General features: G+C 42.6%; 1 protein-coding gene and 1 long non-coding RNA gene across 4 annotated transcripts in view; both read left to right on the top strand.

Annotated features, from left to right (window-relative positions):
- Positions 1-8,544, top strand: part of LOC147599417 (uncharacterized) — a 33,851-nt gene extending 25,307 nt beyond the window's left edge. For 2 of the 3 annotated variants that reach the window (XR_015259694.1, XR_015259693.1), the window contains exons 2-5: positions 193-438; positions 611-1,601; positions 2,623-2,712; positions 6,394-8,544. This is a non-coding gene — a long non-coding RNA (uncharacterized LOC147599417). The remainder of the gene's footprint in view (positions 1-192; positions 439-610; positions 1,602-2,622; positions 2,713-6,393) is intronic. The other variant, XR_015259695.1, reaches the window with a different exon arrangement.
- The window catches only part of RPS6KA6 (ribosomal protein S6 kinase A6), a 254,402-nt gene that overhangs the window by 156,562 nt on the left and 72,196 nt on the right, over positions 1-25,644 (top strand). The window lies entirely within an intron of this gene.

Below are 25,644 nucleotides of genomic sequence, written 5' to 3' on the forward strand. Positions count from 1 at the left end.
ATGATATTGGCCTGATCTGAAGACCATTAAAATCAATGAAAAGATTTCAAATTAACTTTTATAGCCTTTAGATCAGGCACTAAATGGGCAAATTACAGTTATGGAGTTTCCCATTTACATACCTGTGTGCTGCATTTAATGTATTTTATGGAATTGAAATTACTTGGCACTCTTTTTCATGCTTTTTTTTAGGATAAGAATTTGCCAAGGGCATCAACAGCAGTTTTCCCAGGCTTCAGCACAAGGATTATACAGTCAATCCACAAATGACTCAAATCTTTGAAAAAACGGACGTGGTTGTCAGAGAGGCTTTGACGACAGCAAGGATGAGAGCGCTATCTGGTTCATTCCATCAGAGATTCTCGTTCCCTCTCGTTAACGTACTCAGGACATCAGCACCGGCAGTCGGTCTAAGGGGAATCATGCCAAACTTTTGAGGTAATGCACACGAGACCTCACCCCCACATTATTTTAAACAGATCAAACCAGATTCGCCTGGTGTACGGTTAGAAGAAAGGCTAGGGCACAGCGGCGTTAGGGATGAGATTCAAAGGTTGCATGGAATTTTCAAATCCATTGTTATAACTTGGCAATCTCTCCTCTTCTCCAGGGTTCTTCAATCCCACCGAGGGTGCACAGAGCCCATCGCTAAGTCCGTGATGTCTCCTGCTGCTGTAAGTGTGATAAAGGGACGCCTCTACCTGCTCCTTCTGCGATGAAACGCGCTTCGGGAGCCACACTGGAAATACGCCACCAAAATACGCGATTAAACCTCTTGGGAACCTGTCACTGATCACCTTCTCTGCTTTTGATGGAGTTTATTTATGCATTATAAATATACTTGCCCTGTGCGCGCTCCGTAAATCACATTCAGCACTTGTATGTGATGTATAAGCACATTCTATAGAACACACACCAATACAGATGCCAAGCTCCCACCGAGTTCATCGCTGGGAAACGTTTGAAGGATCAGATCCTTAATATTTAATGAGAAAGATGCTATTTCCTTCCTCAGCTTTTATCTCTGGTTTGGCATAGTCATTACATTTGTTGTTTCCTTGCAAGATTATATAATTTATGACCTAATTTTAGGCTTTTGTGTAACCGTGCTAGAATACTTGTGGCATATCCGGATTTCCTCCTCCAGAGCGTTTCAGAGTCAGACACCAGCTAGAACACGACTGCTCGGCTACGAGCTTCCCATCAGTAAGGAGTTATGGGCACTGAAGGAAAAGAGTGCAACACTCCCTGTTCAGGGAGCATTACAGGCTTGTTCTATGTTTTTTCTTTTTTCCCCTGTAAGACTACAATTTAGCAGCGTTTCCGAAGCCCGCCGTATGCGGCGGTTGGCAGGAATCCCCAGGTAATACAGTAATCACCCAGTAGCTCCTATTACTTAAAATATTTCTGACTTCCAGACCGCTCTGGGGTTGAGGACGAGGTTAGACGCTTGCTTTGTGGCCAGAGCACAGTTTTTTCCTCTTTTTCTCCCTTACCCCGAAGTATCTAACACGGATGACGGCGGTGGGGTGCTGTGTCCTCAGACCACGTCCCCAGAGCACCCCTATAACCCGGCAACCGAACACAGCCTACGGGGTGAGGTGGGTGCCTACCTGAAAGAAAAATAACCCTTACGAAAAGATGACATTATTTCTTGGAATGAGAAAGATCGGAGAGTGCATCTGCTTGGCTTTAATGGAGCGGTTCCAGGAAAGCAGCAGCGACCAAAGGGTTTTCAGTATCACATAATTCAAGAGCAAAATCATAATTCCAATTACCATTTCAGCCATTTCTGGCCTTGGGAAACCTACGCTAATATTTATTATTATATGATTGACCTATGATTTCTTCATCATTTACATTAGCAACTACGATATTCATAGTAACATCCTTTAAATCATATAAGCAGATGTCAACAGTGCACGATGAAGTCACATCCTGCAGATTTTCTATTTACTTAGTCCATTTTTTTTTTCTTTTTTTCCTGGTAAAACAACATTGTGAGATGCATAATCTCACCTCCACGTGGCCTCTGGGGGCGTGCATAATCACAGAATGCATTTTCTATAGTCTCACAAAAAGAGACAATTCTGTCTGAGGTACAAACAGTTACACAAAGTCGGTATCTCACTTCCATCACTGCCTGACATCATCTTCCACCCCGTGCGAGAAAATATTTACTCAGCTCTTTGACATGAATTGCCACAAAGCCTTTGGAACAAAAAAAAATCTGAGGAAAGCGAGGAATTAAAATGGAATAACTTGATTTAAGGAATTTAGCCCCTTTTCTGGGTGTGGGATTTAGGTTTGTAACTTTGTCAGACGCTTTTGTACAATGTCTGGTCTGGTCGTAGACACCTCTAATCTCTGCTCTTCAGTGAAGTGCCTACGCACAAATCAATCAGAGAGCTGCGCAGAATATCCAAAGCTGGAAGCTGATCCTCTTTCTTCATCATCTAAATATTTTCTTTGCACAAGTGAGCATTTATGTGTGTGAATTGAGCTACCGTATTTATTTGCCAGGCAGCTTCCATTGGTTGTGATGTTTTTCCATGCAAAGCGCTGGAGAGCAGGCAATATTTAACGATAATCTCCCTGGAAACAATTTATTATTCCATACAGGCATTACAGGCTCCTCGGTGTCAGAGCGGTGAATTCCCAACGCAGCCCTAATGCGTGGCCGGGGAGGACGGCTGCTTCTGCACCGTGCAGGTGAGGCGCCAACACCTTAAAGTAGGGTTGGTAGAACTGCTTTTATTGACAAAGAGACAGTAAATTTTTTTTCAGATTGTTCTGGCGATGTGTTGAAAAGTTGTCGTTCTCTGTTTGCCTCCCGTACCCACGACTCATTTCCGTGCCTCAATCCAGCTCCTACTTTTTTCACCTCCAGAGAGCACGGCCAGCTGTTTGTCAGCATCTCGTCGGGAAATGTGCCACATCTGCGGAGCTCAGGGAAGTGAAACCCATCAGTGCTGGCCGGAGGGGGCTGTCTTTGGTCGTCTTAGCCTCCCATCCACTGCTTTTTTACTGAAGTTAAATTCTTCTGAGCTTACATTGCCCTAAAGCGTTTACTGCCTCAACAGGTGCTAAGTTGAGGATGTTTCTGAGAGTTTTTGGATCATTTTGGATAATTTTTTAAGGTTTACGGGTTGTCCTGACATCTGAGTGGGACATGGGACAACACACGGGCCCTATACAGATTGTCAGGCTCATTCCTACTCTCTGGGCACGGAGCTCTGGGAATGCCCTCTCGTTTGTAGGAGCAAGGCAAGGTAAAATGGTCAGAGTAGTCCGAGATCATGTTTCTAAGGATTGGCAGTGTATAATAATAATTAACATTTTCTGAAAGGGTGCAGGTTACAGACATGGGACAAAACACCTCCAGCGAACCTCCTCGGGTGAAATTCTCCTCGGCTTCAATAATGGTTTTTCCGGAGAAGAGACCACTGGCTGCGCTCGGGGTGATCTGCGTGTTGCTGGCTTAAGAGGCACTTCTAATCTACTACTAAGAGACTTATTAGCAATGTAAAAATGAATTTGAAGCAAGAAAAGTATTCTTCCTAGAAGAAATACATTTTTTTTTTTGTAAAATTAGTTTTGCTGACAGAAGTAAATTGGGCTGAATCCTTGTGACTATGGATGTTATTTGTTGCCCCTTATCTTACCAAAGCAAAGGGTGCTAAATACTTTGAACTTTGTAAATAATTGTTTCCAAAGTGTTTCTTTTTTTTTTTTTTCCTTTATAAATTCTTTAGAGAAAAGCTGGCCTCTAATCCTTTCTTTTCCAAAGCTTTTACAGCACAGCTTCTTACCACTCCAGATATCTTTTATTTTCCCTTTTTTTTTTGGATTTTAATATTACTTAGATATTATAAAGTTCTCTTTTAAGGGTAAATCTACACCTTTTTCTCAGATTGGAAACGTCATTCCTAAAGATTTAATAAACTGGAGAAAGGAAAAAACCCAACAAACATTATTTTGAGCTGTCGCAGATGCTGGGGCTGTGACTTGGAGATGAATGTCCGAGAGCCTGAGCAGCGCCCAGGGAGGGGCCTGACCGTCGGTCTGGCCGGTTTTTCTCATGGATGTGGGAAAACCGAAATGCTGGAAAAGCAAGACATGACTTACTCCATCATCCTGGGAAGTTGAACACAAATGTTTTTACTTATCTGTCTATCTTCTCTCTCTCTCTTTTTTAACTTGTTTTGGCAAAAGACACAAAAAATGAGAAATGTATGCTTCTAACTGGGAGCATTACCTCACCTTGGGTTCTCAGAGGTGAGAAGGATGGGTCTGCTTTGGGCAGATCTGTACAGCCCAGAAAAGTAAATGACAACTTCCCATGCTTGAGTTGCCCCCGGAGCAGCGGTCAGTGTTAAATCCCAGCATTCAGCCTAAAGCAGCAACCTAAACCAGGGAGCAGCAAAGCCCAGGCACCCGTGGGGAATTAGAATCATAGAATCATAGAATGGTTAGGGTTGGAAGGGACCTTCAAAGGTCATCTAGTCCAACCCCCCTGCAAGGAGCAGGGACATCCCTGACTAGGTTAGGTTGCTCAGAGCCTCATCCAGCCTGGCCTTGAACGTTTCCAGGGATGGGGCCTCCACCACCTTTCTGGGCAACCTGTTCCAGTGTTCTATAACTCGCATTGTAAAAAAAAATTTCCTAATTTCTAATCTAAATCTACCCCCCTCTATTTTAAAACCATTACCTCTCGTCCTATCACAACAGGCCCTACTGAACAGCCTTTCCCCATCTTTCCTGTAGGCCCCCTTGAGGTACTGGAAGACCGCTATTAGGTCTCCCCGGAGCCTCCTCTTCTCCAGGCTGAACAGCCCCAACTCTCTCAGCCTGTCCTCATAAGAGAGGTGCTCCAGCCCTTTTATCATCTTCGTGGCCCTCCTCTGGACCTTCTCCAACTGGTCCATGAATGCTGGAGTCACAGGAGCTTCACAGCACATGCCAAGGGAAGGATCCTTGCTGAGACACCTTGCTGAATCAGTCTCAAAACAGACATGCAAACCCCCCATGGCCAACGTAGGGCTGGTCAGCCCTTTATCTAGTCAAGGTCCAGCTGCGGTTGAGGGACGCTGACTGGACGTCTGGTGTTTGTGCCATGGTGCGATTCCCCAGTGGTCCTCCAGCACCAAGAGATGGAAAGTAATTCCTGTTAAACCCAGCAGTGAGACTTCCTTCTTGTGTTTTCAAGTAAGAAACTGATGGTAGGAGTCTCCCACCAAGACCGATCTTCCCTCCTTTCCCTCTTCCAAAGCCAGTGGTTTCAGGACTTAGATGCCACCAGCAGCTCCCCGGGTGCTTCGTTGGTGTTTTGCTCCCTGATTCAGCTGAAGTGGGAAGGAATTTAAAATTTCCAGTACTTTTTTCCTTAAAAAAAAAAAAAAGTTTATGATTTTTAAGAAGGCATCCTACAGCAGCAGCCAAATGGGAATGTTTGCATTCGATACCATCCATCAACGCCGAGACGCCGAGGGAATGGCTCCTCCAGCTCCTCGTGTCGCGGCGGACAGAAGGAGCTGTCAGGGAGCCGCGTGCGGCCGCCGTGCCGAGCGGGGCTGGAGCCGTGCTGGCAGAGATCCCTCCCGCAGAGGGGATTTCTGCACTGACAATTTTTGGCTCCTTTAGGTTACTTCGGAGCTGCGCAGAATATGTAATGTTCTGCGCTCGCGGAGGGGCTGACAGGGAACTTAAATACAGATTGCAAAGATAGATCATCTCCCAGCACCACTTTGTTTTCTGCTGCTCTAAAATCATTTTACTTGTTCCTGCAGCTCCTATAAAGCCAGAAAAGCTCTCTATATTTACTTCCCGGATGCCTTTTTCTCCTCTGCTTACAACTATAAAAGCAGCTTTTCATGCTCCAAATCAGAGATAAATTGAAATCGCTGCTGAAGAAATAAAACACAAGGCTAATCAAATTGTAGCACAGGAAGCAGCCTTCAGCCAGTGTGTTTCTGAGAGCTATTTTTAGAATATATTTTTATTTTGTCACTCCATATGGGAAGTCAAACCCATATGGTTTGGGAGAATGGAAGTTTGTGCTTTTATAGGGATCTCGCAAACCATCCGCGCTCAGCCCCGTACTGAAACACGTGCGCAAATCCAATTGTCTGCGATGGGACAGAAGCCCATGAACTCCTCGCTGACTGGGGCCTCGGGCCCTGTCTGAGGTTGGAAGAGGATTACTCCCTCCTGAGATGTAAAACTACTCTACATTCATTAAACCGGTCTCCAGTTAACTTGGCTCTTCTTAATTACGACATTTCTTGTTCATCTTGTTCATACACCTTCCTTTTTTTTTTTTCCTCTTTTTCATGTCTTCATTTCTTCTCCATCATTCGAATGCGCCGATGAAGGCATTTGGTCCAATACCAGCTGTGATGCAGAGCTGGACATCCACAGCCATCGCCCCCCTGCTCTTCACGCCAGATGTTGTGACCTTGCAAATACCAAGATTAACGTGGTGTTGGGGAACATGACAGTGTTTTGCCCACAACACTGCGGCACCTTCTGAGTACGCTGATGAAGCAATAATTGGCTAGAAAAGGTGTCCTATTTGTGATAAGCTCAATATAGAAAATTATAACCATGTCCTCATGGTTAATCCTCCAGAATATCCGTTTTACTAGTGTTTGAGGTTGTTCCACGAGGTTTAACCAAAAATTACGTTTCTTTTAAGGAATTTTGTGGAGTGGTTGAAAACATCAAGAGAAAGTTTCTAAGCTGGTAAATCCCAGAGGACCATTTTATGAATATTTTCTGTTGTAATCCTGGAGTTTCTTCCCTGTGCAGTTTCTCAGAAGGTGAAATTAAAAAAAAAAAAGTGGTTTATTAAAATTTGAAAGGCAAAATCTACCTGAGCCTATGTTCCTTGTGTTCCCAACTTGATCACTGACTGTGGTGCTGAGGTACCGTTTCCGCAGGAATGCTCCTGACACAGTAGCCCATCTGATAACAGTCACAGGGGCACTCGAGTTTTTCACCAAGTCCTCAGAGTTGTGGGTGTCCGGATCAGCGTGTCGGCTGCTGCGTGCCAAAATCCATCATTAAAAATCATGTTTGAAGCTTAAAGGGCTCCTGAGGTGCTCGGTAGGCTGGCGGGCAGGGGAAATGCAAACCAGGAGGGATTTTGTCCCGCGGTTCAGCCCAGTTGTGTGCACATGAAGCCAAGCAGGGCTGTGCTTTTATATATAGGATGATGAGCAGAGGCTCAGAAATTTGGGTAGTGTGGATTGCCCAGGTTCAGCGTAGCGAACATCCCGCAGAACTGCTTTCTGACTGAAGGAGAAGTCGGGTTCAGTGGCAATTTTTATTCAAGAGTTGCATTTGGCAACGTGGAAGCAGAACTAAAGGAAGAGCAGGGCATTGGCAGCTAATATTTTTATGCTTTTTTTTTTACTTAGGAAACAATTCTCCACCCTTTTTTTTAATAAAGTGCGATGGGAATAGGATGGCACAGTGGAGAATTCAGTGTGGCAGAAGCACAGGAAGCATGGAGATTTCTGAGATAGTTTGGCTGCTGATTCTACCAAGTAGAAGAGATGTTAAACTAAAATCGTTCATCAAAACTGAGACCTCATAAGGATTATTTTATTGGAAAGTCAAGAAAAAAAACACTGACTTTTTTTTTCCCCACAAATAAAAAGCAGAGATGTTGTCTAAGAGGAGATAACATTAAAATAACCAAACACCAGAAGGGGTTAAAGGGAAAAGCCTGAGGTCAGAGCAGAGAGAAACCGTCAAAAGTTTTAAAAGAAATTTTTTGAAGCCATATTTGTATTCAAAATCTGTTATCATTTTGAAATCAACATAACTACAGTTAGATTATTTGCTCAAGGTAGCTTTATAGTCAGAAAAAAAACCCCATCACTTGCATCCCACTTTAAAAAATATTTTAAAAAATATTTTATACTATTCTGAAATCCCAAAACACAATTAAAAAAAAATCCCCTGGATGTATGATGCTTGGGTGTATTGGAGTTAGATGCAAGTAGCTGGGTTTTCCCAGAAATGTTATTCTGGAATACTTGAATAACACAACTTTTGGACAACTTTTGGGTTGTGTGTGTGACGTGAGTACATGAGCACTCTGAGGTGGACTCGTGATGTTGCTGCATCTCCTGTCCATCACTCAGCACAACTGAACATCATGGCCCCAGTGAAGCCAACCAAGAGCTTGCTGGTGACTTCGGTGGAGCCAGAGCTTCAACCCAGGCCAGGAGCAGCTGATGGAGAGTCCCAGGGGCTGGTGACCCGGAGCAATTTCAAGTCAGTGACGTAGGAGTGAAAAACTCCTTCTCGCATAACTGATCTCATTGGCAACCCAGGGTCCCCAGATTTCACTTTGGATTTTCTACCGAGTTTCCATTCATGTTGCAGCTATGTAAGATAATATGTTAAAGCATTATTCTTTAAAAAGTAAAGAATTAATTTCTTTAAGAGATGGGTGATTTGTACAAGACATTTGTGTAATTTTGCATTCTAAATGTGATTTATATTTATAAATAAATTTGCATAAAGTCTGCAGCCCTCAATGTCGTAGTTTTATTTTATCTTTAATTCAGATGCTCAAGACATGTAAATTATTTTTACAGCTAAATAAAAGCTATACAAAGCTGCCAGGAAAGAATAATGAGATACACATTGTGCCATGCAGCCATGATAAATCCAGCAGCACCATGGTTACAGTCAAAATGCGAGGCCATCGGCAGCTGGGGAATATCAGCACGTATAGATTGCTCTGACTAGATTTAGCAAACTCGTCTTGACTGGGGAAGCTCATGACATTAGGCTGGCAAGAGAAAATATTTACCTGAGAGATAGATAGGCGCCTAAAATGAGGAGGAATGGTTGTTTTTATGGAAAGGGTCTATTAAAGAATAAAACCATCAGCCATATTTGGGCCAGAAATAAAGATATCAGCCTTCCTGTAAGGTGGCAAGGTTTTCAAATTCCTAGTGGGTTTGCTAATGGCAGCACAGGCTTAGAAAATAGGGTTTGGCCATGAGGATGGCACCAGTGAGAAGATCTAGCTGTACCTCCTGAGTCATTGTGGCAAAAGGCTCCCGTACCAGGGCTCTGAATTGAGTAACAGATTAAGAACTGGGCTCCCCTCGTTAGAGATTAACTCAGAGACAAGGATCTAATTATACCAAACAAGGGTGTGAAGAGCCTCAGCTGGCATTCGTTAAAGGAAATTAAATAAAAGGTGCACTGAGTCCACCACCCCTTTCCTGGGGAGGAGAGAAGGGAGAGGTTGGCTGGGTTTTTGAGAGGACAAGCCTTGCTTTCCACCACTTGCTGCAGCTGGTGCAGGTATGTCTCATCGTTCTCTGGTTTTGTTTCATCTCTGACTACGTTTCCCAGAACTGCCAGTTTTCTGGTGTGCATTTTTTGTTGCTGGGAGTGTCTTAATCCACTCTGCTATTTAAAGTTTAAAGAAAATGAGCTAAAGCTGATGTGCACAGCACTGCTGACTTGTTGCTGCTCCCTGTTTGCTGAATTACAGTGGTCTTGCTTTAATTAAACTCACAATTGAGGTCAGGCTGCTCCAAGAGTGGCTTTGAAGGAGCAAGGTGACTGCCCCAGGGCTCTTCACAGGAGGAGGTGTGCAGAAGAGCAGGCAGCGGTGAAGCACTCAGCACTCAGTGTTTTGTGGGTGACAAACCATGTAGGATGTTTAGAGAAAGCAGCTGTGATGAGCTCTCCTGAAAAGCCTAAATTTTACAGTATCTGCTTACTCTAGAGCTGTTGCTATCAACTTTTAATTTTGTAGTAAAGTGTATATGGTGTATAGTGAACCTTGTGTTTTGGAACCTGCTGCTTCTCCTCTTTGGGTTTCCTCTTCCAGACAAAAGAGAACAGTTTTGTAATGAATTTTACACTGGTGGGTGCCGGACACCTCCCCGGGAAGGTGCTGAGCCCTTCCAGCCCTGTGGGTTGAAGGGCTGCTGGGCCCTTAGTGTCTTGAAGAGCTGAACCCTGCGATGCTCAGTTTTCCCGAGCACGTGGATGACGGTTTGTAGTGAATAGGAACAGCTGAAAACGTGCGTCAAAAGAAACGCTTTGTTTTGCTGAATCAGGGCGGTGAATGCATGTGCATCCTGGAGAGCGCGGCCGGGCCTGTTGACTCCTAAGGACCACTCATGTGCCGTAATTGGGTGTGTGCATGAATGCCGAACTGGTTGGGATCAGCACAAACATCCCTGAATGTCAAGCTCTCTTCTCTCTCTATTTTGTAAAGCTAATGACCAGCAGGCATTAAAAACCTGGTTTTGGTCTTTGGAGATGCTGAGGCATCTTATTTCTTATTTTTAAAGGTGATTTCCTTCACCTTAAAACAACATGTCTTTGTTTTGGAGACCTTGGAGCATAGAAAAATGGAGAGCTGTAAACTTAGTGTCCTTGGATGTTTAAGTTTTTTTTTTTTAAAGTCCATAACTTAAAAAAGGAACCAAATAATACTGCTTAGAAATATTTAAAAACAAAAAATTGTGCTTGGCAGACAGCTCTTATGACAAGGCTCTGCCCAGAGTGAATTTTTATGCTTGAGTTATAAACCCTTGAAAAATGGAGATCCTAATGCAAAAGCTGACACAGCTTTAGCTAAAGCAGCTCTAGTAAGTGCTGCTATAATTATTTGCTCATTAATTACAAATTTTGCAAGACACGAGAGTAACACAAATTGGAAAATAGGAATAATTATCAGTAATAATGCCACAGAAGCTGGACATGTTGAAAGTATCTTCCTCTTTAAATTTAATAATAGCAAGACAGCTAGGAAGCTAATAAGAAATACATAATTGAAAATTAACCTTGCAAATCTGCTGTTAATAAACCATGGTACTCTTGCATTGCAATGATTTTACAGAGCCCTTAATTTGCATTTGAAGTGTTATTCCAGGTAATACTTTACGTGTTCACAACAATTAGTGTGTCTTTGAGTTAAAAAAAAAAAGGATGCGAAGGTAGGGTTTGGTGTAGCTGAAAGAGTGCAGAATGGTGTATGCTGTAGTTTTCAATGGCTCAGAGCTCAGATGATTGGAAGCCAAACGTACAATGGTGATTTTTGTGCCGGCTGTTATGCCTGAATGCTGTTTTGTTATTGTTGAATTCGAGTATTGTAGTGTTTTGTGCTTTCATCCTTAGCTTGTGTAAATGCACCACTTGGGCTGGTGGATTGCTTGCGCTTGTCCCTCCTCCGAGGCGTGCAGCTCGATTGCTTACGGATGCTCCATGGCATTCAGTGTGTTGGTAACAGGTAGTGTGTGGTCTTTGAAATGCTCTGTGTGCTTTTACCATTGTGTTTGGGTAGTTTTAAGGGACCTACTGGGGGCAGGCAGCTGGAGGCACCGGGGTTTGAGCTGGGGAGGTTGGTGTGGCCGGTGGTTGAATGGCAAGGTGCCGCTTCACTGCAGGTTGGCACCTTGTGCCCGTGGTTCTCCATACAAATGGAAACAATACTTCCTTACAGATGTTTTGTCCGTTACCAATAGACACAACTCTGTAAAAATCTGTTGAATCCATCAATTTGCAAATAATTATGAAAACAATTGTTTAGTCAAAATTCAGGCTGAGTCAACTGCTCTTGCTAAATATCTCCCAGTCATAAAACAAGCCCAAGGCATATTGCAGCTGCAGAAAACTTCCATGTTTGTAGTCAAGAAGTGTTTAATAATTTTGGAATTTTTATCTACTGAGCTTTCAGTGCTCAGTTGAAGAAAGATGATGGACTGCAACAAAGCCCAGGTTTGTACTTGTATTGTGATATTAACAGCAGCGGAGGTATACACAGGGTTTCAAAGTTGTGTATGGCCAAGCAGATTAAAAAATAAAATAAAAAAAATAACCCGGAGACCTACAGTGTTTGGCATCAGAGAGGAGGAACATTGTACACAAACAATTGGGTTAAGAGTGTGCGCTCCAAACAGTGTTTCTGCACCATTCCAAACTCCATCGAGGGCCGCCTGTAAAATGTTGGCGGCTTTGTGCAAACCCACAAATCCTAGGGAAAAGGCCATGAGGGGTCAGCAATTCAGCTGTTTGTCTGCTCGCTTTATGTAAGAGGTTAGCAGCAGTATGCTTTTTGTCCAAAGCCAGCAATAGCAGGAACAGCTTGTTTCTGAGAGGGCTGTGGCTCCCCTCGCAGTGATGGAAGAAGGGGTCCTGAAATAAACCTTCAATGTGGATGGTCTTTGATTTGACCTTTTGTCCGTTTATTTGGCTATAAGCGTATGCTTAGCGCAATGTTTGACTCTGTCCCTCCCTTCCCTAACAGCCTATGTAGCTCAAGCACCACCAGTGTGGATGTTTTTCCTCCATTTCAGTGTGTTTCGGGGAATTTGGGAAAATACTGTGATGTGGGACAAAAACGTGTTTTGGTTGCCCAAGCTCTTCCTGCGGAGGAGCTCAGGATGTTGTTTGGAAAAGCAAACATCCCCTTCTTCTCGTAGCAGCTGGGTGAAGTCCCAACAGCATTGTGGATCTCGGTGGCTGTAGCCTGTGGGAGGAGAGGATGGTGATGTCCCCCTCTAAACAGCTTTGAAATCAGTTTGCATATTAAAAAATAAAATACAAAAATGAAAAAAGACTTTAAAGTCCCTTCTGCTTTAGGGGCAAACCATGGAAAGCCCTCAAAGCAATGGAGTAGAGCTTGTGTGAACTCAGTGTGGTCATGCTGATGTGAGGAGAGCTTCACTCAAACCATGAAGCCTTGTTTTGGAAATGAGGCAAAGTGAGGATGGGTGCTCCTCAGCTTAGCCCTGGTCAGGATGTCACCATTGTATTTGTAAATGTAAGAATGAATGACACCGAGTTAAGAGATGACCCAGTGAAGGTTGGTTGGAGACCAGTTGGATGCACCTTCCCTTCCATGTGTGCCTGCAGGTCCTATTGGCAGTTCCCTGCAAGACCAGAGCAAGTGCTGGGGCTGTACTCAACTTTCGGGCAGCCCCCTGGCCTGAGAGGTGCTGAGCAGAGGCGAGTCTTGGGTAGAGTGCTTTGAGAGCCGAGCGGACAAAGGGGAGCAGGGAGAGAGCAGCCACTGCTCCAACCTTGAGAAACAGGAGATGGAAAAGACCCTCTCCTCAGCCTGAAAAACAGGAGGCTGTGGGGGAAATGTGCCTCCTAACGATGCTCCTGAGGCAGCCTCTGCTAGCGGTTCCTGATCAGTATTCTGTTCGTCACTGCTTTCTCAAGGGAAGGCATAAAGGAACAACTTAGCCAAAAGAAAGCTATTTTTAGAAGATGGAGAGATGTTGTTTTTTTTTTTTCCCCTAACTGTTCTGCTGTTATTTATGTTGCGTAGTTCTTGAGTTATTTATTTCAGTGGGAGTTGACGCAAAGTGGGACGGTGTTTCATGTGTGGAAGGATGGTGAAATCCATCCTACAGCCATCCTTGCTGTTTCAGGGCTGGGCTTCAATAGTCTTTCCAACCTGCAAATTGGGCAGCACTTTTTGGGCATTATCGGTGTGTTCCTGACTGCGAGGGGTGTTTGTTGTCTCCGGACCCTTTGGCTTCCAGCGTACCGACCGTGCTTCTGCAGTTTGTCACTGCAGCATATTTTAACCTGCCACTTAACTCACCCATGAGCATTTTTTAAAACACTAAAAAGCAACTGATAATTCAGTGTGCTCCAAGGTAAAAATAAAAAATGTTAATACTTTTCATCGATCGAAGGTAATTTATGCGAACTGGGCTCTGCTCGCAAGTGCCGCAAGGTGTAAATGGTATAAATGGTATAAATGGTGACATCATTGAGCGTGAGCTCTGCCAACCTGAGTTAGCGTTGGGGTGACAATGGAGTGATTTAACTATTATGATCTCACTTAATATTTCAGACTTAAAATGTAGCCGAACCTGTAATTCAGGGTTATATGAAGTACACACCGTAGAGTTGTTTCAGAACAGATTTTGACACCAACTTTGCAGTTAGAGGGGATGTTTGAGTGACAGACAGAGTAACAGCGTATGTAACGTGTAAGGCTGGTGGAAATCTCTTCAGAAAGGAAAATTTATCGTAGAATGTTTTTTATTGTATGTGTGTGCGCATGTTTATAGACATATGCAGATGAAAGGGGGGGAATTCTGAAATGTTGTCTTAAGCTTTCTGATATGAAACAGTCACAAGAGAAGAGAATCACTGGGGTCAAACAATTATACCTTCATTTTTTTAAATCCCAAACCCCAGCATCCTCCCAGCTTTGACAACAACAATGTGTTGGGTGATGACTTAAACTTTTAACATCAATTTTAGTTTCCAGCCTCTTTGACAGAAACAGTGCTAAAGTGACCCCACAGTCAGTGAGGGAGGCATTGCAGCTGGTCTGGGAGCATCAAGGAAAGCAGCAGGAAAAGCAGGGCTTGTTTTTCTTGATGCTTTGGCTCCCCAGGTGTGCAGCCGATGGGGGAGGATGTGCTTTCCCTCTCCATGCCTCGGTGCCAGCTTCTGCAGGTGTAAGTGTTCAGCTGGTTTGCTCCTCTAAGTTTGGGGGTTTTTTTAGTATCTGGATGGAAATTAGAATAACAAGGTTTTCCTGGTTTAGTGCATGGTGAGGAGAGGCTGAGTGTGTTGGTGGAGAACAATATCTAAGCTAGTAACATCTGAGCTGTAGGACAGTGACAAAAGAGCGAATGGTGACTGGTAGTCTTCCAGTCAAAACTGTAGGCAGGCTACTTAAATTTCTTTAGGATCGAGCACAGTGGACACAAGATGGATTAGTTGTTAATCTTGGCCACTGCAGTAGGAGGCTGGGACAGATGAACTGGGAAAACCTTTTCCCATTTCTGTAGGTTCAGCCAATGTCCCGGCCTTGGCACAGTACCAAAGGGATCTATGGCTCTGTAGACATGAGAGAGCTCTGGGGATGGCACCAAATTGGGGGAAGCAGTCAACAAGTCAAAGGACAGGACTGCCCTCCAACAGGGTCTTGGCAGGCTGGAGAAAGGAGCTGACAACCCTCATAAAGGCCATCATAGACAATGTGAAGTCCTGTGCCTGGTTTGGAACAGCTCTGCACAGCTGTATGGACTGGAGCCTGGCTGAGGAGCAGCTCTGCAGGCAAAGACCTGAGGGTCCAGGTGGAAAGGCTGAATGTGAGTCACCAGTTTGTCCTTGCAGCAAAAAACTAAATACTCTAAGTTTAAAAGGAAGAGGCTCTACCTTTGAAGTTGGCCCTGTTTTCAACAAAGGGTCCAACCAGAGACCCTTTAGGAACTTCTTCCAAACCAAATTATTCCATTAGGTTAGTTAACAGACCCCCTTTGCAACTGCATTGAAAGGATAGGAGGGAATTTAGGGGTAAGTTTTCCTCTAGAAATGTGGTATTGTTTGCACTTGCAGTTCAATTAAGTCTGAGATTTGTGAAGATTCATTCTTCTTGACCTTAAGAGTTGGTATTGTGGCTTTGTTTTGTAGAGAAAAAGGACAACAGGCATCCCAGAAAGAATGTGATCAAGCCTTGAATCTGCAAACTGCCCTTTTGTCTGGGAAAATGGCCTTTTTTTTTTTTTTTGAAGACTGTCATGTTCTGTGTCATGAAGCCGGGTCTGGTTGCTCCTTGCTGGCCACCAGAGCCCATATTTGAAAGCCCATATTTTTCAGTGGTTACTCAGCGTGTCTGAGGCTGAGACAGTTTGTACTTAGGGAGGGTGGATTTCATTGGGTGAAGTTTTCTGCACAGTGTTTAAAAATGTTTTGCAAAGACATTTTCCATACCAGTGAAATGACCTTGTCAGTATTTATAGCAATAAATACTTACCAAAACCAATCATTATTAGCTCAAGTGCTTAAAATATAGTGATGGAAGAAGTATTCATCAATAGGAGACTTTCAGTTTCTAATTAGGATTAGAAAAGGGGGAGCCAGAAATCCAGAATTCTAGAATTTTTAGTTTATTTAAATGCTACTTTAGCTTTTTTTCAGTCCAGAATGAATTTCCAGTGTTCCTTACAGCTAATAGAAAATTTTATGGTTTTTCAATCAGAATTAGTTTAAGCCACTAGAAAACATCCTTTGTTCCTATATCGATAGCAACCCAGTATTCTCCTTTCTTCCTGTTTGGCCTCCCCTACCCTGGGTGCAATGAGAGTGAACACAGTGGAAGGATTTGTATTACCAGCAAAGAACAATTGCAGCAGTGTTTAAATTCACAAGGATTGTAATTGGAGTTTATTTGAGGGAGGTGGGGGGAAATGCTTATTCCGCTTTATTTTTAGAGGCTCTCCATTTCCATTATCCGTGCTTATCACAAAACAGACAAACGCTTTTCCATATAACAGCAATATTTCTGATTCTATTCCAAAAATAGCCTACAAGCCATGAGATCCCAGGAATAGGTTTCTCCCTCTAGTGGCAGCAGGAGGGAAGATGCAGAGCTCTTGGACCAGGTAGCTTCACTTTTTTTTTTAGAAAAACCTCAGGTAGAAGACCTGCAGTTTGTTTACGACTTCAAAGAAAGTCATATGGCTCAAAATATCTGCAACCTCATGATTCTGCTTAGTCACTGAAATACTTGTAAAACCAAGATACCGAAAAAGTAATGTTTCTATAATTTTTAAAATGTCCTTGAGGCTCAAAGTACAACTGAGGCGACTTGATAAACACAAATGCTAACAAGCTTGGTGTCCTACTCCCTCCTGTCGGGAGAAGCATGGAGAAGACACTGTACTTGGGAGTAACTGCTGCAGCTCGCTCAGCATCCATCCCCACAAATAACACCTGGCGCTGGGCAGCCTGCAGAGAGGGAGGGATGGGAGGTCTTCAGAGAATTGCATTGGTGAGCATTTGAATAGCTCTTGAGGCTACCATACTAGTTTGACATGTAAAACTTAAACTCATGTGTTATGAAAGATAATGAAATTATCCCTCGTGCATTTACAGGAAAGGAGAAAAAAATATTGTAGCTACAGGCAGAAGAGCCTGACCACCAACTGTAAGTCAAGTAGTCTAATGAGTCCAGTGAACCAAACCTACCGTTTCTGTCCTATTTCTGCTTTCCATCTCCTGTTGATGCCTTTACTACATGACAAGAGGGAATACCCACTAATACTGGTTTCAGACTTGGGTAGAAACATGGATCTGTGGAGAGAGGCTGGCTGGAATGCTTGATCCATGGGTTGCTTCTGAATCTCTGTTGTCAGTGTTTTAGTCCCTGTGACTCAGCCACTACTTCTTGTGATTATTTCAGTAAAGTGTGACTCTAACAGAAAATATTATGTGAATGAAAGGTTAAAACAGCATCTTAAATTTGGGGAGAACATGTCATTCAAGCTCTATAGTGCTGACAGTACTGTTCAACAAAGGGATGTGAGCTGTTCTCAAAAGAAAACACAATAAGACACCCCCAACCCCAATGTGGCTGGGGTGCAGCTGGTGGTAGGGACCAGCTGGTGGAGGTGACCTTCGTCTGATGTGGGACAGCAGCAGAGGTGCCCCTTGCCAGACTGAGGGTAGCATCTGGGCAAGCTTTCTTGCCTTCTCCATAAGCTCCACTGGGTTCTGGGATGAAGACCTCTGTCTTGAAAGGTCCTAGGGAGGAAGATATGGCCACTGGCTGTCGTGCATCTTATTACATGCGTGGTGTCCCCTGGAACACAGGAAACATCTACCTGACCTGTAAGATCATATGCATTAGTCCGTGAATCCAGAAGTCTTCCGTCGGGAAGAAACTTAGTGACTCTGATCCTTCTGGTTGGGGTTGTGAATAGCAAGGCAGTTTAATTGCAGCTTCGTACTGTGAAAGTCATCTATCTCTTTTACCTGTTCTAAAGACTCTTGTTTTGGAGCCTATTTTATGTTAGGACTTCCAGAGGAAAGGACTTGCCATGGGAAGTCTTGATTCTGGCAGGTTAGGAGACCTCTTGGTAAGAGTCTTGCCTGCCCCTTTGTCCTCAGGACCATGTCAGCTTGTTGTAGATGTTTGCCTAGCAGCCAGCATGCTCCTAGGAGGTTTATTAGGACACTAATTAACAGCACACATTGGGACTTACTTCTTCCATGCTGTTGTCTTCTGTGAGAAGGTTTAAATCTTGGTTACCTTTCAAACCATCAAGCAATAATTCAGTCTTTTAGCATGGTCATTTCTTTGGATGATATCTTGCCCTAGCTCTGGCGGATACCTGGCCTGCTTTTTCCAGCCTCTTGTTTCTGCGCTGTACCTGAAAACTGTCCTAATTTTACCTCCCTGTAAAGTTTCCTTTCATTCGCTGCCTTTGCTTTTCTTGTTGCTTTTTATGCTCTCAACTCCATTATGCAATTGTTCCAGTCCTGCTCTTATTTGATGTTTTGTAACTTGTGTCTGCCTTTTTTTAAATTTTTTTTCCCCTCACTGATTACTTTTACATTTCCCTGTTCCTTCACACTGGCTTTAAAAAGAAAATAGAAAAAACAACCTGAGCATCCCTTGTGCAATTACCGTGAGGTGGTATGCGTAACCCTTGGGCATGCATTAATTTATCTTTGAACACTTTCTATTTCCTGCGTGTCCTTTCTCTCCCCGGCTTTATCATGTTGAATTTCACCCTGTACTTAGTCTCCCAACTTTGCTCTACTAAAATCTAATCTACTTGTTTTCTAACTTTGAGTTGAACATTAATCCTAGTGAAATCCTTGGAGACCACAGCCCTGATTCTCCCCCACGCTTGCATCACCAGTCGTAATTGCTGTTATAGAAACCTTGCTCCAGAATTACTCCTTACAAAAGCCGTCATCTTTCCATACTTCAGGTGATGAAAATGATATTGTTCACAGTTAGGAAATAATTTTTCTTTCACAACACCCACAAGTGTTGCTCACGACTTCTTCCAGTCCCCGAACTTTAGCCTTTCACTTTGACTTGATCTCAACTGAACACGAAGCATTTGCCTAATTTTGGCTGCTAAGCAGTTGGTCACAACTATAACTATTTTCCTTCCATGAGGAGTGTTGCTCTTGCCCTTTGGGCTGTAGCTGTCCTCTGTCTCTGAGCTGGTGTCCACACGTATGTGGATGAATTCCATGGAAAAATGATGAGGGGAGAGCAGAGCAAGTGCGGCACTAGCGCTCTCTTGCCAGGCGTGGAGCAGCTATGTGGCAGGAACATGGGAGATGGCCACCACTGCTGCTGACCCTGGGTTCAGGGCTTCCTGTGACAGGTTTTTTTTGCAGCTCATGCTATGGAGCAGATGTGATCATGGGCTGAGTTCCTTGGAAAGGAGTGAGTGGACCATTTAGCTGGATCACGCTAGAGTTGGATTTAAAAATAAAATTACGTCAGCCCATCTAACTCATTGCTTTGGGAACCAGCTGCACCAGGGTTTGACTTTGCAGCAGTATGAGTTGCACAGGAAGCACTTGAACACATAAATTAACACTAAAGAGTTGCTTCCATCCTACAAACAGTGCGAAGCCATAGCAGGTGTCCTGGAGGAGCACCATGGCAGCAGGATGGCAGCACTGGGACAGAACTGCACTGTTTGTGGTGAGATGCTTCTATAAATTTCCTTGAAAAAGAGCCAACTTGGATTGATAAGCAAAAAGTCTACATGTTAATCAACACAGAGGTCTTGAAACAGCCTCCAGATGAGCCCTGGGCTTTTCTAGACCTGTAAAACCATTTCCTGAAAACTCTCAATGGCTGCTTCTGTTAAATGCACCTCTGTAACCACATAGTCAATTACCAATGCATATAAAATAGTAACAGCGTCGAACTTTCTGAATGTATTTGCCTTGTTCTTCCACACCTTTATCTTGTCCTTGTGTTATCACATGTAATTAACACATCTAATAAAATATTGACTTTAAGTGACCTCATCAATGTCATGGCTTATTACGTTTTGGGTTTTTTTGTGTAATGTTCCTTTTCCTTTCTATTGAAAGATTACATTAATTTGTTTATCATAACTTCTGAGTACATATGTCTTGGAAAATAAAACTGAAGTCCCAAGTGCTTTCAACAAACCCTTTCAAGCACAGTAAATGATGTGTCTGAGTGTATTTAATTTTTTATTAAGTGCAACATGAAAACATATCTTTACCTTCATTACTTTTTCTTTTCTGTCTTCCACCTACTGCGTTTTTCCGCAGGAAGGCAGCAGACAAAAAGAAGAGTGAAGATTTTTTTTTTGTTAAATGAAAACTAATTGCGCTTTTTTTCTTTGGTATTTAATCTCAAATGAAAACTTGCAATCAGAATGTATGCTTTCAGTTAAAATTGAAAAAATATTCTTCACAAATAAATATTTGTTTGGAGGGTTTGAAAGCTCTAATTGTAAATGTTGGTTCTCACAATAAATGTTTCCATAGTGTATTTGAATTGATTATTCTGTCACTTTTTTTCAGCAAAGTGCAAAATCAGATGAACTCACTTCTTGCTTATTTACATGGCCAGCTTTAATTTATCGTTGGTTATATTGAGTACTAAGGCTTTTAGTGCAAAAAATGCCTCTTTAACTTAATGGATGACCATTTAGTGGAATATAATTTTTAAAAATTTATATGGTATCTCTGACATGGCAGTAACCCAGCATCAGTATGATGAACTTTCTCTGGCAGAAGGATTTGCACTTTCTGGTGGCTTTTGCCTGGGTATTTATTTTGCTGTTAGTTCAACGGCCAGTTTAGCCAAAGTACTCTGTGATCTGAAATCACGTGCTTGATGCAGTGAAAATATTTCAGGGTTTGGCTGGAGTTTGCATTAGACCACTTTGTGTCGGGGGGTTGGACTAGATGACCCTTGAAGGTCTCTTCCCACCCTAACCATTCTATGACTTCAATCTAGATCCTGTGTCTTTTTAATTTCTGCTAAAAAAAGACTTTAAAAAACAAATGAAATGAAACTCCCCAAAACTACAGGTTGCATTTTTAACAACCTCTTATGAGTGTATGTAATAATACAAAGCAATATCTATAAGCTTCGTTTTGGAGGGGATTAACAAAGAAGGTTTAAATATCTTTTGTGCAGTGGAGAGATTGCTGAAAAGGAAAAAAATGATCCAGAGGCAGCTATGTTTTCACCAATAGTCAGAATTGAAATGCTAGTTGATTATTTTCTTTTTGGCAACTTTTATTCTTGAGGAAAGAACTTCTGAGTGCAATCAATTAAGAAAGGATCTGATTTGCTTTGTAATTGTTTTTCTGTCTGTATGAATGATGCAAGGGCGTATTGGAAGAATTTACTTCACTACTCTGTCTTTTCTAAAATAACAGGTTTACTGGTTGATTTATGGGTTGTTTGTTTTGTTTTTGTTGTTCTGTCTGTAGGTGAGAAAAAGGTTAATTTGCTTGAGCAATCATGTCTGTGCCAGAGAAGGTCAACTTGTTCCATCATCGTGTACTGCCATTGGAGGCTGACCTGAACCGAAAGATGGTGGTTTAAGGGAAAAAATTAGGCATTCTGTCTTTCTGCATGCTTTTCCAAACACTTGTTTTCTTCTTTGTTCAGTTTCTCAGAAAAGGCAAGAGGGTGTGACTTGGTGCTTATGTTCTCCCTGGAACTCATTCTGTTCCCTGTAAAGTCATAGATTTGACATTCCGCTTAAAAAACTTCAAACTTTTCTGTGTTTGTGCCAAGCTCGTGGCACTTCCCATCCTCTGACTGACCAAAAGCCAAAATACCAGCAAGTCTGTGAACTGTGTTAAAAGCAGTGAAGAACTGTGCAAGGATAAGAATCTGGAAAGATGGGGGATATTAAATGAATCAAAGAGCTGTCTGTAAGTGTAAATGTAGTGGTCGATGTGGTTCCTGGGGATGCCCTCAGGTCCTCTTCCTCAGCTGTTTTGCCAAACTATTTCTGTGATTCAAGATCTGGATCACAAATGATGGACCACGATGTTGTTGGAGTTTAAACATTTTGCAATGCCATAAAAGCTAATTAAAATGAAGAGTTTTACTGTTATGTGGTTTTTTTTTTCCAGTAGCACAAGTTTAATATTAATGTAACAGAACTGGGTGTCCTGTTTCCTGCTCTGTCACCTGTCGCTCACTGCAGCTGAACGCAAAACAGTGTTTGAGTCTCTTCTGTTTTATTTGGTGTTTTTTTTCCTCCTCCTTCTTTCTTTCTCTTCATATGTTTGTGTTCATGTACATAATACATAAATACATATTTTCAGTATGTCTGCTTATCATGTGTCAGAAAGAGTGGTGGTGATAGGATATTTTAGGATGATAATCTCAGAAATGTGCAAGTCTTATAGAAATAACTTTGAAGGGACCTTTCAAGGCCACCCAGTCCAACCCCCCTGCAAGAAGCAGGGACAACTCCAACCAGATCAGGTTGCTCAAAGCCCTGGCCAACCTGTAGCGGTAACTTCATTTTTTGCAGAATAATAATTTGCTTGTTTTCAGTTCTGGAGAATGATGCTCCTGATTTAAAGAGTAAATAAACTCTCAGGGCACAGCTATCATGCCCAGAAAGTGCATGTCAGTTTGCGAGACTGGCTCTAAGGAGTCTAATTCAGGAAGGAAAAATAAAATCTGAGTACTGTTAAAATATGTTTGCCACAGTATTGATTGTCTCTGTATGTGTTTGGCTACAGCTCCTGTGGATTTGGGGTGTTAGCCTGTGTTGTGTCATTCCTGGAGTCCTGCTTTGTGATTTTGGATGTGCAATTGGTAAAATGTTCAAGGGATGCTGCAGCAGAGGCTGGAAAGAGAATTTTTTTCTTCCTTTTACTAGAAAAGTATGTAAATTAAGATTGGAGTTTGACAGTATGGAAACAAATGCCTTAATTTACTTGCAAGGGCTCTCAAGATTTCAGGATCTTCAACCTTTTCAGGTATAAAACCCCCGGCGGTAAGAAAGGCATTTACAAGATTTTACGTAATTTACTATTTTTGATGAAAAACAGCATCAAAGTGACACCCGAGGCACTGCATCCATTACCCTTTGATAAGAGATGGAAGTTGGTCAGCCCTGTTCTTGTCACTTATTAGTACTGATTCGTAGGGCGAAGAAATGACAGCTAGGAAGATTTAGTTATACAGGAACTTCTGAACTACAGTGGCATAACCGGTACAAAAGACTCTCTGATTTCCTTTTAGGCTTCAGTAGGCAACTGTGGTGGTGTCTTCATAAACTTGCAAGTCAAAACATTGATATTTGTCTTATCTTAGCAGTTTTTTAATGAGCTTCTGATTTCTTTTTTTTTTTTCTTTATGTAGTTCTTCAATGACTTATTCTGGAGATGTTTTAATTAAAAAAATACTTACAAGTGCACATCTACTTCAAATTTTTGGGGATATATCGTGCCCTGATGAACTCCAAGATGCACGTGAAGAAATTTCACGTATACAGAGGCAACCAGGCCTTCCCTTGTCCTTGAGCCTTCATGGAAAGGATGCGTGAGCTGGAATTTCCAGCTACGTATTATGGGGTTTATTGCTGGCGGAGTATGCACGGATCAATATTCAATATAGCTGTAAACATATGTCCTTCAGACACGTGCTAGGCGCCCTTCACCGCATGCAGCCTGGCCAGCAGCTCGCTGAAATACCGACCCAGCAATAATCTTCTTTTAATTGGCATCTTCCAAGAAAGTTTACAGAAGTCTGAACTTTCCCATTTAATAAACTAAGATTAAATAATGCCAAATCTTTGTGAGAAGGGTTCTCCCAGTCCAAGAAAGGTCTTAATCTTGTCTCTAAGTTGGAGGTTACAAATAACTTCCATGTAAAACTGAGAGCTGGCTATTAAAATTAAGGTTAAGCTCCTATATGTGGGATTTTTTTTTGGTGTATGCATGTTGCTCTATGATATCTTGTTTGGTTTAAGATTGGACAGGGAGTGTTTATAGGGGTCTGAGGGCTGTCACTGCTGTGAATGGTTTTTTCGTGTTACAGAGAAAAGGTTTTCTCCAAGTGCTTATCGTGTGCTAGGAGGCCTGTGCATGAGAAATAATTGCCAGGGAGTAAAACTACTGGCAGTTGTCATTTAACCCACTTTTATGGCACATGCTTCAAGTGCCATACAAGCATCAAAATAAAATGGGGATTTGTTTCCTCTGTGTGAATTTCCCAGTTTGAGATGTCTTGTCAGGCAAGCAGAAATAATTATTACTGGGAGAAGATGGGAATTCTTCTCTCAAAGATATTCATTCATTCATTCACCAGGAGAACAATTAATGACAACTCACTAATGGCTGCAACGTTTTATTTTCTGTTTCCAGTGGCATGTGCAGACCCAGGCTCCTGAGCGCCTGGGTACTCCCTGCCTGGCCCCAATTACTTTGGCAGGGAGGCAGGGGATGCTGCGGGGACCGGCGCTTCCCCTGGCAAGCCGATTCCCAGCCAAGAATGGGTTTGAGCTTTTGGCACCGAAGTAACGCGTATGAGCAGCACTGGGTAGCAGAAATCGCTGATTGTTTCCAGCCAAGGAATGGCAGTTGTGTTTTAACCATGTAATTAATTACCGCAGATTTAGGGGAGCGAGAGAACTTGGGTTTCAGGGCTTTGAAGAAGTATGGGAGCTTCCTAATGGAGCAAATAATTCCCTGCAAGATAAAACCAAGGCAAAACATGCAAGGAAACAGAATGATCTTAAAAACAAATCAAGAAAATAAAAATAAAACCTAAATTGTACTCATCTAGTTTCCTTGCCAAGGTTTTTGCCCTGAGCCTGTGGGCAGAGCATTGGTTGTGAGATGATGAGTCTCCCAATCTGTAACTTTCACCACTTTTGAAGTGGCTTTATGCAGCTGTAAATGCACACAAGATGTTAGATCAAGAAAAGGATGGGAAGCTGTTTGAGGTGGGAAGAAACAGGGGTCTGCAACTTTATGTGTTCTGCCTATGCAAAAAAATAAAAATAAGTTTGCTGTATCTGGTAGTTTAATACAAGGAACCAGTCTACAACCCATGGCTGGAAGACACCAATGTCCTTTCATCTGTTTTACTGACCTGGTGGCCCAAGGAGGCTGCAGACCTGGGTTTGAGGACAGTCACTTGGTCAGCCTGGAACCTTGTCTTCTGGGGCATCCATCAATCCCATCGCCAGCGATTTGGGGATTAAGCAACATCGCTCTGAGCCTGCCTCTGTATGGCTGGTGTTGTGTGGCAGTGAGAAACCCAGTGACTTGGTTGGTGACAGCCCTAAATGTGTCCAGCGCTTCCCAATCCTTGTGTTGAGCAAAAGTGGCTAAGAATCATGTCCAAGATGTTTAAAATAAATCCTGTTGGATAAATTCAGTAGCTTAATAACAAAGAGATGTTAACAGAGGCTGGGAGCTTAAGTCTTTCATGTCCATTGAAAACGTTACTTTTAATGCATTACCTCTTCAGACTTGAAAGGAGTAAAACCCAACGCTGGCTAATAATGAAGTGATTAGCTGTAATAACACACTGCGCGTTTTGAAATGAGCAGTATAGGTGCTGACAATTGAGGAATGAATGTATACATAATACATATACAAAAGTATATTTTATGATTTAATTACAGTTCACAAAGCAGCAACCCAGAGAAGGAACACAACACCCCGATGTTTGTTAGTCTTGCAGAAGGAAACGTCCAAAGTTGGCTTGTAACCTACATTAATTAATGACTTCTGTGTAATTTATTTGTTTCTTCGCTGCGTTTTCGATTGCGCTGTTATGGCTGATCTTGGGAAGCAGAGGAGAGGTCCAACTTCAGGAAGGAATTGCTTCTCATCCAA

This window comes from Chlamydotis macqueenii, chromosome 11, assembly GCF_036417535.1.
Source record: "Chlamydotis macqueenii isolate bChlMac1 chromosome 11, bChlMac1.mat, whole genome shotgun sequence".
NCBI lineage: Eukaryota > Metazoa > Chordata > Aves > Otidiformes > Otididae > Chlamydotis > Chlamydotis macqueenii.